We start from the raw sequence: 19,841 nt of genomic DNA on the forward strand, positions 1-19,841 counted from the left end.
AAATTAACAAATAAAGCTGAGAGGAAGATTCCACTTTTATAAGATACCAAACATCTGCAAAGATCCAAAATTCATTTAAAAGAGAGGGAACTCTGTAATAAGTGTTTTGGATTCTCAGCAGGAGTGAAAGCAAGCCCATGTTCATATGCCTGGCATGGAGTAGAGTCTTGAACTGGACTATTTGCAACCCTGAAAGTGAAATTAACCATGTCACTTCTCCGCCTTCAAGAATGGAGCCTAGATTCAGATTTTTCTAGTCTCCAGAAACTCTGTCTTGTGCTTCAGAGGGTTTTCCCAATGAAATTGTAAAAAATTACTTCTTTTTTTAATTCTTTTCCTGGAAGTCTAACAGCTGTAATACTTCTAGCTTTCAGAAAACAACCCCTTGCCCTGGAAACTTTTGTTATTTTTCAGGCCAGGCCAGGCACAGTGCAGGAAATACTATTCAACATGGAGAAGACCTCCATTCCACACATTCAGAGTGTTCTGTTAAAAGGAGAAACAAAAGCCATCTTAGTTATTAAAGATACATTTCTCATGACCTTTTAAGAACAGATGTAATTACATATAACATATCTCTCTTCAACTCAGAAAGCTGTATAAATAATATATCTTTACTATTAATTCTGAGAGGCGACATTGTGGTTAGAGGGGTTCTTGAAGTTTTGCTTTGAAACACAAAGGTGATCAGCTAGCATCCTTCAACGTAATTTATAGTATTGGCAGGTGAAAAAAATAAAACAAACAACAGCCTAGAAATAAAGCAACATCTTTGATCCTTATGGTAGGTGCAATGCAGTCAGGATATTGGATTCTTATTTTGCTTCTGCAAATAGGATGATGTATGCAGATGAATATCGTGCATTCTCTCACACAATAATGTTAATTACTTACTATGAAAGTTCACCTGACAGAACAATTTTCACTCAAACTTCATGAACAGACATTTCCTCCCACCTCACTCTTCAGTCTTAAAATGAGATCTTTACTAAGCACAGTATGGCTATTTGTACAGAAAGAATGACTATTTATATTAGGTTGCACTAGGGGATTTGATTTTTCTGAGAGGTAGCTTCCCATCTATAAAGAGCATGTCCTGGCTTGGGCTGTTCAGTTACCTCATGAGATCAGTGTTTTTGACATTTAGCACCTTAGGCTCCATTTTCCATCCCAAGGAGTAAAGCTCCAGAGTTTAAATGCCACTCATTCCTAATGTTTCAGCTTTCACCTAATACTACGGAAAGGCAAAGCATAGCATAGATTTCTCCTTTTGACTTCCTTGTCACCTGAAGACCTTTACAGGCAGTCAGTAAAAGCGTGTTAAAGCTGTCATTTTTCTTCTCTTTTGAAACTCTTTATTCCATTATATCATGGATATTTTAGACTTGGGCATATTGCTTTGCTGATAGTTTACAGTAATACTCTTCAGTAAACAGTAAGTTGGAATCTGATCCACATTTCAGGAGGGACCATGTACGTCTTGTACACGGCATGTTAGCAACAGTTTGGATGTGAGATTGTAATAACCAAAGTTAGTTTGTTTATTCTTGCTGAGGTTGCTTTCAGAGCTGACATTGGCATAGAAGTTAGTGATGAAGCTTACCATCCCAAGAACCACATTTTTTTGGCAAGATTTTTGGCATGTCCAGATTCCAGGTATGACACAAAAAGAACAACTTTGTGCCTTCTAGTCTCCCTGAAGACTTGCAGTGCACTCACAAAACCTCAAGAGTGGCTAAGTCTACTTGTTGTGGTTTAACCCCAGCCAGCAACTAAGCACCACGCAGCTGCTCACTCACTCCCCCCACCCAGTGGGATGGGGGAGAAAATCGGGAAAAGAAGTAAAACTCCTGGGTTGAGATAAGAACGGTTTAATAGAACAGAAAAGAAGAAACTAATAATGATAATGAAAACACTAATAAAATGACAACAGCAATAATAAAAGGATTGGAATGTACAAATGATGCGCAGTGCAATTGCTCACCACCCGCCGACCAACACCTTGTTAGTCCCTGAGTGGCAATCCCCCCACTCCCCCCAGTTTATACACTAGATGTGACGTCCCATGGTATGGAATACCCCGTTGGCCAGTTTGGGTCAGGTGCCCTGGCTCTGTCCTGTGCCAACTTCTTGTGCCCCTCCAGGTTTCTCGCTGGCTGGGCATGAGAAGCTAAAAAATCCTTGACTTTAGTCTAAACACTACTGAGCAACAACTGAAAACATCAGTGTTATCAGCATTCTTCTCATACTGAACTCAAAACATAGCACCGTACCAGCTACTAGGAAGACAATTAACTCTATCCCAGCTGAAACCAGGACACTACCACTTCTTTTCCATCAAAATAATTGTTGGGAGGAACAGTGGCTTAGCTCTCACAGACAGAGATGATACCAGTACCATGTTGCTCTTCAACAACAGAAGATATACCTGCAGATCACACTGCTAGATGAGAGAAAGGTGGAAAGCTAATAGAAAGAGAGAAGTCTGTGTGAGTCCATCTGAGAGAAACTACAACCACAGCCTTCTCTCCTTAGTCAGGAGTCATTTGGAGAATGTGCAGTTGCAGGGTGAAGTCAGTATTATCCCTGCTACGGGATTTGCAGATAAATCCACTGAGGAACTGTAGCTCTGTGCTTGATTGAAGAACATAGTCACACTTTCTGGGTGACCAGTTTTACAAATGAAAAGAGGGAGGGTGCTCCCTGGGCCATCTGATAAGGGGATGACCTTGCAATGAGTCTTCTCGTTCAACATAGAATCTGGGTCACAGTCTCTGTCTTTTGTTGTCATGATGTAATTCCAGAAAAGCAAGTTAAGTGAGAGACAAAGAAAATTCTTTGTTCTGGAAAAAGCTGGAGCCAAACTATCTTTCCACTATTATCTCAGAAACATGAGTAAATCCTCTCAGTTGTAGGTTTACCTCAGCTAAATCAAGACATCTATCTCCTGTTCTACCCTGGTTACTCCTCATCATTTTCCTGCCAATATTAAGAGTTTTCTGCAGTAGCACACTTACATAGCCAAGAGCATGATATGTGCAAGGCAGAGGAGTTTCTGCCTGAATGGCCTTTCTTGATACTCCTTATTCTCTTATTTGGAAATGAGTTTGTCATCCAATCAGGGAATGAAAACGAAGTTTAAACCAACAATGAATGATCTCTTACACCCAGACAGTTATGTGAGAGTTCCAGTCCTTGGTGACAGCTATTTAAGAACTGACATATTATAATAGATAGGCTGTAAATCCTCATTTACAAAAATGAAAAAACAACAACAAAAGCTCTCCTTCTTGGTGGTTCTGTAGAACTGCAAGTGCTTAATCTCCAGGAGGAGAGATAGTAGAATAATTGGTTTGCTCAGAGAGTTGGTGAAATAACCAGTTAAAGTCAGTGTGAGAAAACTCATTTCAGCAGCAGAGAGAAATGACAGCTAAGCCTTTCAAGTCAGTGGTTAACAGTGATTCACAGGGATCTAAGTATCTTCTATTTAAGGTAGCTCTTTACACCAGGAGGTCAACACATCCTCAACAAAGTCAAGATGGGTTAACAGAGATTAACAATCACTGACAGTATTATTAGGTAACAGGTTTTTGGCTTCTTTTTACACAGTGGTTCTGCCTTTCTTAGATCCCTGGTGTAGGTCATCTTAGATGTATAGGTTCAAGCCAAAAAACATTAAACTTGTGTATATAATGACCCAGCAGAGACATTCAGCATATTGGAAGCAAGACATCTCTAGGACTAGAAGCAACGGAAACAGTTTCTGCCTTCACCTGAACTGACAAACGTTTGCTGCTTTCAAGACCAAGCTACAATCTTTCCACTGTGCTGCACATTCTGCAGCTGTGTGGTATTGCTATGTTGAACGTCTCTGCATCATTTTCCACTGAATGATGCAGACATCCCATAAGAAAGTCTATACCTTCAGTGAAAACTCTCCCGAAACTACTGGTTACAACTAAATAGCCTGCAGAATGTAAAGAAAGATGTTGAAGGTGAGATGGGCTACATCTTAAGGACAAGGATGCAGCAGTGAAGCCTCTTTTTAGAAACATGCCGAAATAATTATTAAAAAAACCCCTAACTTTTCAACCCAAAATGATAAAGACCATTTCAGTCTGTTTTTTCATTCTTTTCTTGCCAGAACTTTGCAAATTATGCAGGAAGTAACCATTAACTGTGGCTGAAGAACAATGCTTTTCAGAAGGCAAACAACTCACACCATAAAAAATCCCCAGTTCTCCTGAAGAGAAGCTTCAGAATACAGTTTGTAGATTATTCTAGCAGAGAAGACTGTATTACAAATAAAAGCCAGTGCTTGAACTAACATATTAGCAATGATCAGAATTCCAACTTTTTAAATCAATGCACATAAGCTTAAGTATAATAAGGTTAGACAAATTGAAACTGGAAAAAAAAAGGTACAAATATCAGCAGTATGGTGGAGTATTAGAGGAACACACTAACAAGGAAAATGAAGATTCACTATCGCTGTCTTCTTGTGAAGGATGCCTTTGTAGAAGATATGCTTGGTCCAAGTACATGTTTTGTGTTAATTACCTATCAATTAGTAATATCAATTAAATGTTATAGTTTTGATATTCAGGCCAGCCTGAATAGGTCCTCCTGATCCTGAAGAATCAATCTGTGAGGAAATCACTGAGCGCAATGAGTGATATGAAAGTGGAGTTCAGGCTCTTGGCTGTACTCTGAAGAACTGGATGCCTAACCAGCTCTTGGCTTCTTAATGAAGCACTTTTACCCCCTCAGACATATACTATTGTAGCTCAGTGCAACCTGTAAATACAGATAGAATTTTTTTTATCCTGTGACTGTAAGTAGCACTTTCAAGAAAGGATCCAACTGATACACAATGAAGTAATTTGCTGTAATTATGATTATGTACTGTTGATAATTAGTCCAACCAAAAGAAAGAAAGAAAGGAACGAAGGAATTTTTATGAAATCAATTAAGTGGAAAGCAAAAAGAGAAGATAGATAATGAGATACTCTAAACAGCAAGAGTTTCATTTATGTGAACTATGCTGCAGGGTAGATGGAGCATATATGGGTGGGCAGAGAATATCATGCTTTGGCAGCAAGCTACCTCCTTCTTTCCTTGAAAGACCACTGACTCAGTAACTAGATATCAGATGGAAGGTAAAAAGATTCAAAACATCAGGTGGGAATTAAGAACTTAGAAGAAAATGGTCTTCTCTATCATTACACTGTAAATTAAGATCGCTTCAGGATGTGTGATAGAGCACATGAAGGTAATTTTTGACCAGAGAAATCAAGTGATGGGCAGTCTTAAATTCTTCTACTGCAAGATATATATATAACTTCTGCAAGGACACTGTGAGGGTGGTCAAACAGTGGAACAGGTTGCCCTGAGAAGTTGTAGAGGCTTCATCCCTGGTGATACTCAGAACCCGACTGGACATGGTCCTGGGCAACCTGCTCTAGCTGACCCTGTTCTGAGAAGGGTGTGTGGACTAGCCTACCCTGAAAAGCCTGGGAAAGTTATGATAAGCTTTTTGATACTCAGTCAAGTAATTTATTTACTCACAAATAATGGTATGAATGAATAAACAAACAGTAACTCTTAGAGAAAGAAAAAAAAATTCTAACAAGGAAGATAAACAGATTAGCAATAGCTAACTCCTAAATTTTAACTATACCAACAACAACTAACTGTCCTTTACTTTGGGTAGACAACTGCTAAGCCACTTCTTCTACCCTCCTAAAGGAAACTTGCATCATAGCTTATGACTTTAAGTTTTGCTGGATAACAAGACCTGATTTAAGCTGATCTGATCTGTTGCTTTGTTTATTTTTTCCTAACTGCTCCTTTACTTCACCAGCCTCTATCTGTCTTAGCTATGCTTCGCTCCATTTCTTGACTCACTGTATTCTCTAGCTGGCTTCCTGCTTTGCTGCCAGATTTTGCTACTTCAGCTCCTATGAGAGAATGGAGAACAATGCACAAGTCACAGCTCAGCTCACAGGAAATTAGGAAGTAGCTTTTTGTGTTCATACAGCTGCAATATCTCCTGCTTCTCTGTGTCTCATCTCTAGCCTTTGAACCACATTGCTGGAAGCAACTGTCGAAAATTAATGGGATGCCCAGACAGAGCTAATTAGCTTAAGTTTCTGTACACTACTATAAACACAAACTTCATCTACTTTACTATATAACTTCTTTTTCAGGTATAACACAACAACACAAAGCCATGTTTCAGGCCTCCCCTTTCTTCCTTTTCATTCTTATTCTTTTTTCACCACATGTCCACTACATACTCCTTTCCTTTTTTTTTTTCTCCTGGGTTTGTTCCTTCTAAAACTTGTGCGGGAGAATGAGATATAGGAATCTTGCCTTCATTTAAGTTTTGGTCACATACCTTTTGTGTGAATCTAAACCTTTGGCCAGTGGTGATCAGAAACAGATGCTGGGCAGATCCACTTTTATCAGGACTCTGTCTAAACCATTACCAGTTCCCAAGAACAGATTGTACTAGAAAAATGTGATCTCAGTGAAAAATTGAAGTTTAAAATAAACTCCTATTCTTTGCGGTATCTTCTTGAGAAAGAAGCAATGCCTCATATTTAGCTGTACCATATTTCTTGAAACACTCTGGAGTGCTTTTCCTCTTAGGAAGGAATATGTAATTGTATGTAAGGGTATTAGCTGGTAATCCTTGCTATAATATTTATGTTTTAGGACAACTGGTGGCACTGTACAGTCCCTATGTGTACACATAGTAAAAGAAAGTCCCTACCTCAAACAGCATACTGTTTAAATTGACAAGCCAGATGAAGGCACGAAGAGACTCTCATCAACCCCATTTTAGAGCTAAAAATTCAAAGCTCGGGGACATTAGACAAGTATTTTGTTACCAAAAAGTGGTTTGCTGCTGAACAGGGAGATGAACAGAATCTCAGGTTCACGTTTAACAATAACTAAACTAGTCTGGAAAAATTATTTGAAGAAGCACGATCCAGCACTGGGTGCTTTCCTAGATTCTACTCATTCAGTCTTGTGGGACAAAGTGTCAGAAAGAAGAATCATGCAGGCATGACACACACAAAAATATGTGCTGTTAGGATAGTATGATAATGTTGTAATTCAATTTAGCTCTGTTGTGATTTAACCCCAGCCAGCAACTAAGCACTATGCAGCTGCTCACTCACTCCCCCCATACCCACTGGGATGGGGGAGACAATCAGAAGAAAAAAGGTAAAACTCATGGATTGAGATAAGAATAGTTTAATAGAACAGAAAATAGGAAAATAATAATCATGATAATAACAATAATAAAATTACAATAATAATAATAAAAGGATTGGGATATGCAAAACAGGTGATGCACAATGCAATTGCTCACCATTAGTCGACTGATACCCAGCCAGTTCCCCAGCAGCGACCCAACCCCAGGCCAACTCCCCCAGTTTATATGCTGGGCATGATGTCACATGGTATGGAATATCCCCTTGGCCGGTTTGGGTCAGCTGTCCTGGCTGTGTCCCCTCCCAACTTCTTGTGCCCCTCCGGCCATCTTGCTGGCTGGGCATGAGAAGCTGAAAAATCCTTGACTTGGTCTAAACACTGCTTAGCAACAACTGAAAACATCAGTGTGTTATCAACATTCTTCTCATACTAAGTCCAAAACTTAACACTATGCCAGCTACTAGGAAGAAAATTAACTCTATCCCAGCCAAAACCAGGACAAGCTCTCAAATTAGAAAGTTAGGAAGTAGGGAAATATAGACTGAAAACCTGCAATAAAGAGCTACAAAATATGTTTTTGAGATGTACATCTGACTCTGTTTGATTAAAAGATCTTTAGCTCCTTTGTCGGGGTATGTTGTGTATCTGACACGGTCAATGATCAACCTGACTTTCTGTAGGGAGTGCTCGGGTGTGAAGATGACCTCCTCTGGGTTGCTGGTCCCAGCAATGAAACCCATCCCCACACTACTCCTGTCTACCACCGGCCCTCCCACCCTCCCAGACAAGTCCTCTTTCTCCACCGGCGTCTTCCACAGCCTGTGAATCAAACGCCTGTGCTGGTTCTGTTAAAAAACCATTGGATCCAGGTGTTCAGTTGCACTGCTGCAGAAAATGCAGTTATAATGCATCTGGAAGCAGCTCGGGTCTTACTCTCCAAGGCAGAGCACCCAGTTTGCTTGAAGACCTGAGCAGGGTCTCTATATCCATATGATATTGCAGTTATGCTGACCATGCTCTGACAGTGTGAGGCCTTGCTGCAAAAGTCTTTCAGCTCTTGAAGGCAAAATACTCTCAGGAGGGAGGGATCATGGCCGTCTCCAGCAACTGATGCAGATTTCCTCCTGGTTACATGGTTTAGAGAGGGCACCATCTCTACTGAAGTGGCCATATACACAGCTGAGGACTGCTTTGAGCCCCAGGTTTCAGCTCAAAATGCCTGGTATAACGAGAGGGCCATGATACATCCTGCCAAATTGTTGTTTTCCTACTATGATGATGAGACTGTTTCATGTGCCCTGAGGCTGCCTGGATGGTGTTAGAAGGCTGGCCTGGGTAGATGAAAGAAAACTTTTTTTGTTATTTCCCGCTGAAAATTGCTAGCTTCTTTCTACATATATAAAGAAAAAGCTGCATTGGGTCTGAAGACTGTGCAGATGAAAAGGTGCAAGTGCACAATCTTTCTGTCAGAGCAATAGTGGAAATGGGAATGCAGTGTGAATCTTAGTGATTCCCATAGTATCAAACAGCATCATGGAAGAAAATCCATCAGAAGTATGAACTACAAAAAGACCATTTTTGCCTTTAGAAGCAGTGGCTTAGCGCAGCCTAGGAGAGTGTATCAAGGAAGTATTGCTATTTGCTTGCCCTGCTCTTATATTCTTCCTAGGGGATCTTTTACAGTCTAATGTTGGAGACAGTGAACTGATGGCGTGAAACCTTGGGGTGGAGCTTTGTCATGGTCCCTTACTAAAATTTTTGCAGTGTCACCCAGAACTCTCTTTCAGAACCAAACAAATAAACAAAAACTGAGCGATCCAAGAAGGCTTAAGAAGCTGTGGTCAGAAGCTAAGAAGTCATTGTAAAAATAATAATAATAAAAGTAGTAATAAATGATCAGTCTTGCTCCAAAAAGAGTAGTCTTTTTCAGAGCTTTGACCTTGAATTTTCCTTAGTGTTGGCGTAAGCTAGTCAAGAAAGTTGCTGTCTTCTGTCCCCCATCTAGTACACTTTAAAATAGAGGGGGGATGTTTTACCAGATGAGAAATTGCAAAATGTGACATCTATTCATACCCATCTCACTCACCATGAAACCACTGTGCCTACATAAATTGGACAGGCAGACAACTTTAAAGCACTTTGGAAGGAGACCTTTAGGGACTGAAATTGCTATGCTTTACTAGCAAAGTGGGACGTGGTGTCAGAGTGATTCCGTGCCCTAAGTGTGTGCACAGAAACACCCATTGACAAGTGCAGAACTGCTTTCAGGATCACTTTATTATTATGCAGAAAAACTGGTGGTCTTTTCTGCTTGCCAGCAGGGTTGTGTTCTTAAAGCTGTACAGGAGCAAACAGTTCACAGCATAATGAATCAGAGAGCAAAGCAGTGCTTAGATGGTCTTTTAACGCTGAATCATTTCAACCCATGTTGTTGGAGAGGGTGGACACAGCTGGTGTGCATGGCTTTCACTGAGTGGCTTCGGGAGGTGGCCAGACCTGGCTTCTCTAATGGTTACAGTGCTCAGCTCCCTAGAATTAAAAAATCCATGCAAACAGATTGAAGTGTTTGCGACTTCCAGCCATGTCTGAATTTTAAGAGTAGCTTAGAGGAATGGATTTAAATCCACATCCCAAAGGCAAACGACACCATAAGCTACTGAATTACTCCTGGCCCTTTTTCAGTATGCGTATAGCACTGTCTCTACAAGCAAATCCCTAATGTCCTTTCATCGATGCATGCATCCAGGTGGTGTATTTAACCTGCATCATCCTCAAACCTGCTCTTCTCAGCATTTAATAATCTACCATCTGGGTCAGTTTCAGTTGTGGGAATTATTCCCACCAAGCAATGTGAATCCTTGAACTCAGGGCTCTTCGGGCCTCTTCCCTCCATTAGAGACCACTCTTACATACACTGAACAAGTCCCTGTGGGATCAAATCAATGCTGCTGTGATGTGACTGACATTCACAGCTGCTTCTCTTGGCTGCAGCGGCTTTAGGATGACCTGCTTCATAAATGAGTATTTTTAAATATGTACATTTCAAAGTAATTTTAGAAGCATTTAAAAGTGGATAGATGGACAGACAGACAGATAGACACACAGCCATGAGGCTTGACACAGGGTCCCAAGAGAGTGGGTTTAGAAGACTTGAGAGCATAACATAAGCAAACCCTAACAAACCTTCATCTGAAGTGACCACAGTCCCCTTTAGTTTTTCTGATACAAAGATACCCCATGAAAGAATCTGTAAGCTGCACATGCCCTTCTGCCTGAGCCATTCAGCTAGTCAGGAAGATGAACCCATTGCTGTGTGCTCCATGGTGCCCAGCCAATATCTGCTCCTCGACTCAGTTCAGTCACAGGTAGCTCTTGGGCATCAAACCTTGAATTTAAAACCCTCCAGGGAGTCTCTTGTCTGAATAATACATAAGGCTGCGGAAATCTCCACAAGCTGGAAGAAAAAAGAGGAGATGAAGTTTGTCAAACTGGCGCAAGTTATTTGCTCAGTGCTAATAAGGTGGTGTTGACAGCTGAGCAGAAGAACAGTTACAGCTTTTTTCACTGCTTGAGGCTTCAAGGACTCTGCTTTAAGTTGTAATAGTCCATCTATAAAAGTGGCAGATCTTGCCTCTGTTTTCAACCTCATCTTTGGCCATCTTTTACTGTCATCACTTGCCACTGGATTTCTTGTAGTGTTGGTCATCTGTGACCCCAGTTTTGATAGCTCTGGGGGGGTTCATGAGGTGAATGTTGGTGAATCCCTTGCAGTGCTGACACCTTAAAAGACTTCAGGTCTTTTTGACTATCTGAAGCAACCCATCTTGTCTCTGTGCCTCAGTTTCCTCAGCTATGCTGTGTAGATATCTTAGCCTTTTTTTCCTAGCTACGAGAGCTGTGCCTCTGAAATCACTTTCTAAGGGGAATATGCTTCACTTGAGTTATGGTGGGCCTTCCAAGCTACTGCTACTTGAGATGCTTTGTGCTGCTGCAAAAAGCAGGGCTTTACGTTGACACAGCAAAAGAACATACCATCTCATTAAAAGTGCACCTACAGACAGAGAAGTTGCTCTCATTAAGCATCGCACTCTAGCCATTTCTGACCTGTGTAACATGTCTGCCACATGGACTAAACAAAGCTGTTGCTTAACAGGGACCAGCAGAGCTTCTGAGAGAAACAAAATAATCTCTGATGTTCGGGGATTCAAGCAGCAACTGTCTCCAGCTTCTACACCGTAGCAAGTAACAACTACTCAGCTGAGCAGTGGGACATACGTGTGCTTCTAGTCTGTTAAGGAAAGTTGTCAGGAATCTGTTTTAAGTGAAACTGCTTTATTTTTAGTCTGTGATGGATTAGAAATCTGGTCAACAGATGAGTGGTAGCTTTTTAAGAGGCTACCTGAATTGCTTTCTGCTGAAGTACAATTCCCAGAAATTTCTCTGTGCCCTCCAGTGCCTCTCTATGGTTTTCTTCTTTGTCCTGTGAAGTAAGACAGAGCTATGCTACTCCCATTAAAGAGATCAGGTAGTACATCTCCATGATCTCCATTAACATCAGGAGTGGATCTGGGGTAAAAAAGGTCATCTTTCAGATCTCTTCCTCTAGTCCCTCAGCTCCTGCAGACTGCACAGATCAGTCTGAATTTCAGAGGATTATGGCTGGAGCCTACTTTTGATTATAGTGATATAAAGCTGGAGTCCTCTGGCTTTGAGGGACAGGTCTATTGTATTTGCAAACAGACACATGTTTTCAGAGAGCATTTTTGCTCCCAGCCTGCTGTGCTGGTGTGCAAACTTTCCCCACCTTCCTGCCTGGCTGCCAGCTCTCTCCAATCACTCATTCTGAGATTTTATTTGTAAATGAGCAATGAACAGGGAGAGAGTACATGATCTGCTGAGGGAACTGGGATGAACCTGATTAATATTCTGTCGTTTCTCCCAAGTCACAGGGTAGGTGACCACAGCCCCATCAGAGAAGTCCTGCCTGCCCAGTACTTGGAAGAAACAATTATAAAATGCAAATATTGAGAGAACACCTCAGTATCTCACAATCTTCAATATTATTTCCTGGACACGGGTTGCATGTGAGAAACAAAGTCTAATAAGCCTTTTTCTCATTAGCCTGGGGTAGGGCAGGGAGAAGACTGTTCAAATAAGATGGGGTAGGGCAGGGAGAAGGCTGAAGTGGATGCTTTTTTTTCATTAGCTAAAATCCACTGAACAGGAGTCAGGACAGACACAGCCCAGAAACTTCTTACTTGCACCCTTAACTGACTGCCAGGGTCACAGCTCCTCTCCTGCCAGCTGCATCCTGGAAAAGCCTGTCCTCATTTCACTGGAAAGAGAAAGGCTTGAAGAGTTCAAGTTGGGGTGGGGGGAATAAGGTGTCCTGGTGTCCAGTCCCTTTCCAGTGTACCCAGGAAAAAGTCGTGCAGAGCTCTCCTGTGCCTCAGTTTGTTTCCCAATGAAAACTGGTGCCATGGTGCCTTCCTCTCCTTTGTCAAGGCTGGGTTTGAATCAGGGGAAAAACCCTTGTAGACCCTGGATCAGGACCAAGACTCTTGGACGAGATGAGGCATGTTAAAGTTATCAAACAGACTTCCAAGAAAAAGCTTTCTGTTATCACAGCCAAAACAAAAGATAGCACAATTTATTCCCATTCTCTGGTAACACCATTTAGCAAAGAATGATATGAAGACAGGGAGAGTTTAACGAAGTCAGGCCTGGACTTGTTTATTTAACAGCTCTGCCTTTTGATGGATACTGCAAACCATGTACATTATCAAGCAGCAAGGAACACTCCAAATTAAAAATGCAATAAACTAGAATTTACTGAGAGGCATGAATATATTAGTCCAAAATAAACAAAACAAAAAAGGAAAAGAAATGTTAGAATGGGTCTGTGGCTTCTTTTTATGGTAGGATACTACTAAAATGGTTCCTGAGTGGGAAAAATGAAGCTCAAGTCTCAGTTATTCATCCTGATGATGGGACGGTATTTTTGCCTTGTAAAGCTGTATCATGCTAATGCTATTGCTGTCATACCAATAAGGTTTACGATTTCCTCCTGAATCTTCTTGCTGTTGTTCTCCATTTTTAAAAGCCTATTAAAATAACCAGGTTACTTGCAAAGAAGGATAGTCTTGCAGTATTCACACATGGAAATGAGACTCAAGAGATCTGGATTTGACTACTGATACTCTCACTGGTCTCCTACATAAGCTTAAGCAGTGACTTAGGTTGTGGAAATGCAAGTGGGTTAACTCAGTGCAAGACGAGTTGTCTTCATTAAAAACCAAAAACCTAAAGCCTGTAAACACAAGATACAGTCTTTAACTGTTCTACTTGTGCCCCAGGAATGACAAATTTACCCCTGGATTAATCAGGGATAACCGTTTCATCACCTATGACATCTGCCTTTTCATACACTTTTTCCTCCTTCGTACACAGTTGTTATGGGGTGAGTTGTTGGGTTTTATACCCTGTATTTCATTTCTCAGTTCAGGTGACACTTATTCACAGTCCATCAGTGTGTTATGTTTTGAGCTGGGAGAAAAGTTTTCAGATGAGCAGCTAAAGACTGAATCAATTCAGAAAGTCAGGGTGGTTTGGGTAAATCATTTCCATCAAAAAAGCAAAAAGTGAAAATAACTTGACAAGAGCCCTGCTGTGCTGATTCAAAGCTTCTGCAGAGGTTCCATTTCTTCTTTTGGAAATAGTAATTACACATCTCTTGCTAATTAAACTTTACAATAATCCTGGAAAACAAAACTTTTTCATAAACTATGAGTTATTCATTAGTGAAGGGATTTCAGTTAGAAACATAGAAACCCTTTCATCAACCTAAACTGATTGATTTTTTTTTTCTTTGTTTGGTCAGTGGTGTAAATGCTTAAAAGAAAAACCAATTTTTTCTGCAAGCTCTGTGTTTTACAAAATGAGAGCTGTAACACCTCGTCTGTGGGTCTCCCCACTCCAGAGGCTGTGGTTACAAAAGTGTTTCTCTTGGCAGCTATTCTGATTTTAGCTATCCCCCTGTTCCTCCCCTAAACACCCAGTCCCCCTGTTGCTCACCTAAGTTCCCACTATCTTGTCACCTCATTTCTACCCTTGGCCATGCATTTCTGCTCCCACATGGCTCTCTTCATCATGATCCTTTAAGGGGCTATCTAGATCACAGAGTTGAGCTGGTTTAAAATAACCATTCCTTCCCTTACCCCTTTTTTAAGGTTTATTTTTAATCTGGATTAGTTCCTTGAGTGACTGATCAGAGAACAACAGGATTCACCAGACAGTTACATCAACGCAGCTGAACTGGTATTTTACATAAACGGGATTTCAGCTGTAAGAGGAGAGGTGGTGCTGGAAGAGGGGAGTTGCAGTTGTCACTGAATTAAACGCTCTGTAACGATGGCCTGCAGTCAGAGCTGTGATTGCAGCTTCCTTCAGACTCCACTGACTTTAATCTACTGCTAACTGTGTCGGTTTGTCAATGCAGGATAAGGCTTAGTATGGACTATTAGATGAAGAATTTATCAAGTATTGATTTAGCTCCTGCTAGGTTATCCAGCCTTCCCTGACCCTTCTGCTGCTTCAGCTTCATTGTTATTCAAGTCTGAATAACTGTTAGTAAAAATTAGGGTTGGTAATTTGGGTTTGTAATTGGATCTGATAACTAAATAAGTAGGAGGGAAAAAAAAGGAAAAATGTGCTAATCATGAATAATTACAAGCCCGAATTAACGACTCTATTATCTCTTCTCCAAAACAATCATAACCCCCTTCAATCTTAGTTTCAGAAAATGAAAGGTATGAGTTGCAGGTTCCTAAACAAAACCTAGGAAGAGAGACCATTCTAGCTAGAGTCCTTGGCACTAATGTCCTTGTCCCAGGTTCACGGCACAGAAGTGGTAGCTCTGGCAAAAGGCAGTGCCTTGAAACTCCAGCATCTAAGGCAGATGTGTGCTCTGCCAAATTTTCAGAGATCAGCAAGAGCTCAGGGAAAAAGCACAGGGGCAAATTTCTGCAATGCCTTTCTTTCCCTGTTGCAACACAGCAAGGAAAGTAGGACAAGTCTGAAGAGTTCTTGTGAGAGAGTTATAGGCAAATGGAAAATCAACCCAAACTTGGCCCTCCCTCACTGCAGCCTTCAGTTGCTATCTCAAGGTCCTACCCGTCATGCTGAGGAAATTATTTTAGAAATGCACCTTACCTTAGCCATCTTTTACTTGTCTATTGTATGATGCGTGGCCTCCTGACAAGTTGCCTTGCATACAATGTAACATATGTTAATTGATTGATTGAGGAGAAGGCTGGGCTGTATGTGGGGTGGGTCAAAAAGATCTAGGCTTATTTTCAAAAAGTCTTTCTACATGGCTGTGGTTTTACCATCAACAAGCAGCCTTGTTGCTGTAGCCCTGATCAGCATGGCTGGGAAGCTGCCTGTACAGACTGGGCAAATGAGCAGATATTTTTGTCCTTTCATTGAATCACAATTATGGGAATCTCATCGCTGGCATTCATTCTGTACTGCAGCTCATTTGTGATTAACAAAATGGAGATTATTTCTCTTTAGAAATACAGGCATGCAATTGTATGATACCAGCAAGTTTTGTAGTGGTTACCTGAACCTCTGTCGTGGAAGAATGTAGCCTGGTGTATTTACTGAGTGGTGGTAAATGGTCTGTGCATTAACTGGCATTGGATCTCATACTTTTAGGATGGGAAGAGGCCTTTTGTGTGAAATGGTCACAGTGTATCCTGCAAGCCCATGAAACTCTTACGGCTCCCTGTGTCATTTAGGGACAGAGCTGTGATTAACAATTTAGAGAGGGAACCTTGTTCAAAAACTTTTGCACCATTCAGGACTGGGCCATTGACTTCTCCCAACAGAGAAATGTTGCAGAGCTTTACTATGAATTTATAGATGAGATCTGAATCTTGAATGGTGCTTGGCAGCATCAAAATGTTCTTTCCCAAAAGGCAAAAATATTTAGGTAGTATGGAAATTTTTGAACTGCCACCAATACTTCCTTAGCTAGGTGGGTTTGATAGGATACACTTTAAGGATTCAGAAGTAGCAGTTCATTTGAAGGTTGATGTCACCTTGGCTTGAGAAAATGCCTTTACCTCTGACTCATATCCTTGGCTTTTTTTTTCCCCCAAAAAAGCAGCAATGGAGCCCTCTTTGCCCATTGCAGTGTCCTAGTTTAAGCCTATGTGTGACACTTCTAATAAGGGTCATCATGCAGTGGCAGATCTGATCCATTTTCTTATGAGATGATTGCAAAACAAAGGTTTAACTATACTTCAGTGTGTATGACAGTATTCCTCCATCCTTTTCCAAAACCTTACATTAAAGCTATTGGCAAAGAGGCAAGGAAGCAATCAATAACCAGATTGTTCAGCACCCTGAGGAGGGATCTAAACCATGGAATACTATTACCCTATGGGACTTGCATGTACAGTCCAGAAATACTGCAGCTGGGTGGGCGTGCAGATAAAAATCATTACGATAGATGTCCCAGAGGCAGCTTTTCTCAGTATCTCCTTTTTGAGAGGAAAAAAAGCCACTCTGAAAGCCTGTATACCTTTCTCTGAAGACACCAGTGCTCACAAAGTGTTAATTTACAATATTGCCTATTTTTTGCCTCTCCCTTCAGGTCTCCTTTTTGCATCTCCTCATATGGACTTGCAGTTGTCTCAGCTCTTAATTTTGCAAGCCCCTGTTTATTGCATCAAAATGCCTCTGCTCCTCCATGTACAGAGGAACATTTTACTCTTAGTATTCTCCCTCCATTAATATACACAGTGTCCGTCTTGTTGCTGCATCCAGCTACAACTAGGGAATACAATAGTTGTGATACATCATGACACTCAGCAAAATAGGTCGCTTTCTTTGATGTCTACTTCTTAGACCAGCTTTAGTCTTTAGAAATTTGCAGTCACCATGTCTCTTTTCTCTTGGGAACATTTTGCTTTTGTGTGTTCGTTCAGAGTATTGTACACGTAACACATTTACCAGCAGTTTGTTACAGTAACTCTATATATCCTCGGGCATTGTGCAAAGTCCTAGGCAGAATATAGAAAGATGAAACAAAGCTGGGTTTAAAGCTCTACAAATTCTCTTCTTTTGTTACCAGAGTTGCTTTCCTGCAAGAACACACAGGTCTGAAGTGTTCTGCATACTTACAGTAACTGCCAATACTTGCAAATATACTGACAAACAACACATGCTGAGCAGGAGGTCTCATATGTCTCTATGAGACACATATATGTCTCTATCTCTCTCTCTATGTCTCTCTCTGTATATATGTCTCCATAAATGGGAAGATGGGGTTGAAATGTTTTCTCAGTCCTCCCACCCCCCTTTTTTTCCTTTTTGTGAAGCCTTTCTCCTCCTCCTTATCCTATTCTTTGTGTCAGTTGCAAAGTATGCTGAAGCAGTCTGCTCATTGTCACATTTTGGGAGGAAAATGACATTGATATTGGACTAAATGCAAAAAGAGACTTTCCCCTAGTGAAAACTGGCTAATTGATGTAAAATCAAATAACTTTAAAGAGCTGTGATGGCTACAAATCAGGTCAGAGAGGCCAATACCAGTTCATTCTACTTCATGCAGGGGCTGTGCTTTGCAGTTTAAGCAACAGCACTTTGGCATTCAGGGCTTCTTTATAACCTAAACAAATCAAATCTCAAATCTTTTTGATCGTGATGTCTGACAATAAATGATGATTAAAACTACCGCAGTGGAGCCTGGGAATGGATTATTATAATAAATAGCTGTAGTCTTGCCATTCCCTGTTCTCTCCTCTAGGTCTGGAGGCTGGAGGCAAGAAAAGCTGGGGAGCATAGAATAGGTGCTAACAAGAGAGGTCAAGTGAGACCAGGGAAAAAAGTTATTTCTAATAGATTAATTTTCAAGGATACCAGACTTGTCTTCTTTTTACCTCTTTGCTTTAGATTTCAGCCTAAAAGGTGACAAAACATAAAGGATATTTTAAAAGCTAGTTTCCCAGTGATGATTATCTGAATTAGAACTGAAATATCCATTGGTCTGGATTAAAGAAGTACAGTTTTATACTGTGTCCACTCATTGTTGCACAGAGAGATGCAAGCTCACTCTCCACAGGTTCCTTGGGGCACATGAGTTAATCCAAATTCTGCTCTGGGCATTAGAATATGGTAAATTTTTAAAGAACAACAGGGAGGCTAAAAATTAAGCAAAGAAGAATTGTGAGCAGTGATGGCTGACAGAAGGAATAAGAGGTCTATTTTTTTAATCAGGCAGCTCATCAATTGAATGATGAGGGAAACAGTTTTTCTTAGACAGGTTCATTTGGACCCCAAAGTTTTAGAGGGCCTCTGACCTTTTCTAATAATTGTTGTGAGTGGGTAGGACAGAAGGCACTTTCAACCCAGAAGCCTCATGGCACATCGTAGCCCCTAGCTTGTGCTAGCCAGCCTGCCCAAGAGGCCAGATACTGCACAGGACCCCGCCAACACAACTGCGTGTCTCTCAGGTGGTAGGTGGCTTGTAATCACTTAAAAGCCCTCACTTCCATATTTCTGCAAAGAACTGTGAGGATATATTTTCAGAAGAAAAGACACAGAATGGTCTGAATATGGAATATGGATATGATTTACCATACCTTTATGAAGATATGGTCCAGGCAAGTTGTCTCCATGTGGAAGTGTCCTGTGTCCCTCTTAGCCTCCACCCTTGTTTTTGCTGCAGAGCATAGGGCAATGCTAAGACTAACTCTGAAGCTGATCTGCCCTCAGTAAGTGCGTATTTGTACACAAGTAATCCTGTGGTTCAAATAAATACCATTAAGAAGGGCTGCAGTTTTTCACCAGAAACAAAAACTGTTATGCTAGAAATAGGTCTCAGGGAAAAAAAGCCTGCAATTGGCTGTGTTTCTCTTCCTACCACAAGCAGCAAGGGTTAGAAATCTTACCCCAAAGCCTGTTTCTATCCTGGACTGGAGTGAACGCAACCTCAGTAGACACATTGGCAGCAAAATATTTGGCTCACATCACTGCTTTCATCCTTTCCAAAGCCCTGGAAGGGACTATTAATCTCTTTTTGCAGATATTTCATATTAATAGTATGATGAAAACATAGGGATATCTGTACCTGTTCAGATCAAGGGCTGTCAGAGTTTTGTCTCCAGCAGTAGCCATCAGCATGTGCCTAGGGAAGAATAAGAATGAGACAAGTGATTTTTCAGTTCCCCCCAATACTCTCTCTACCAGACTATTCCATATCAGGAGCTTTCCTGAAATGGGTTTCATTTGCCTACCATGCATAGAAAAAAAGGAATAATGAAGAAGAATCTTTCTGGAAAACAGGAAAATCTGCAAGAAGAAAATTCTTTGGATGTTTTTAAGGCAGTGGGCTAGATCTTCAACTGGATTAAATTAGCATAGTGGAGGTGAGGCTAATTAGTTGACAGCAGTGTTATCAATTAATATGTATAATATGATAGAAATAACCAGGGAGCTGCTAAAGTCTTGTGTACAGCCCCCATCAGTTAATATTTAAAATAGGGAAACAATAACTAGACATGATTTAGGAACTAACTACTAGACAATCGGGCTTTATGTTTATG

Source organism: Buteo buteo, chromosome 4 (assembly GCF_964188355.1).
Source record: "Buteo buteo chromosome 4, bButBut1.hap1.1, whole genome shotgun sequence".
NCBI lineage: Eukaryota > Metazoa > Chordata > Aves > Accipitriformes > Accipitridae > Buteo > Buteo buteo.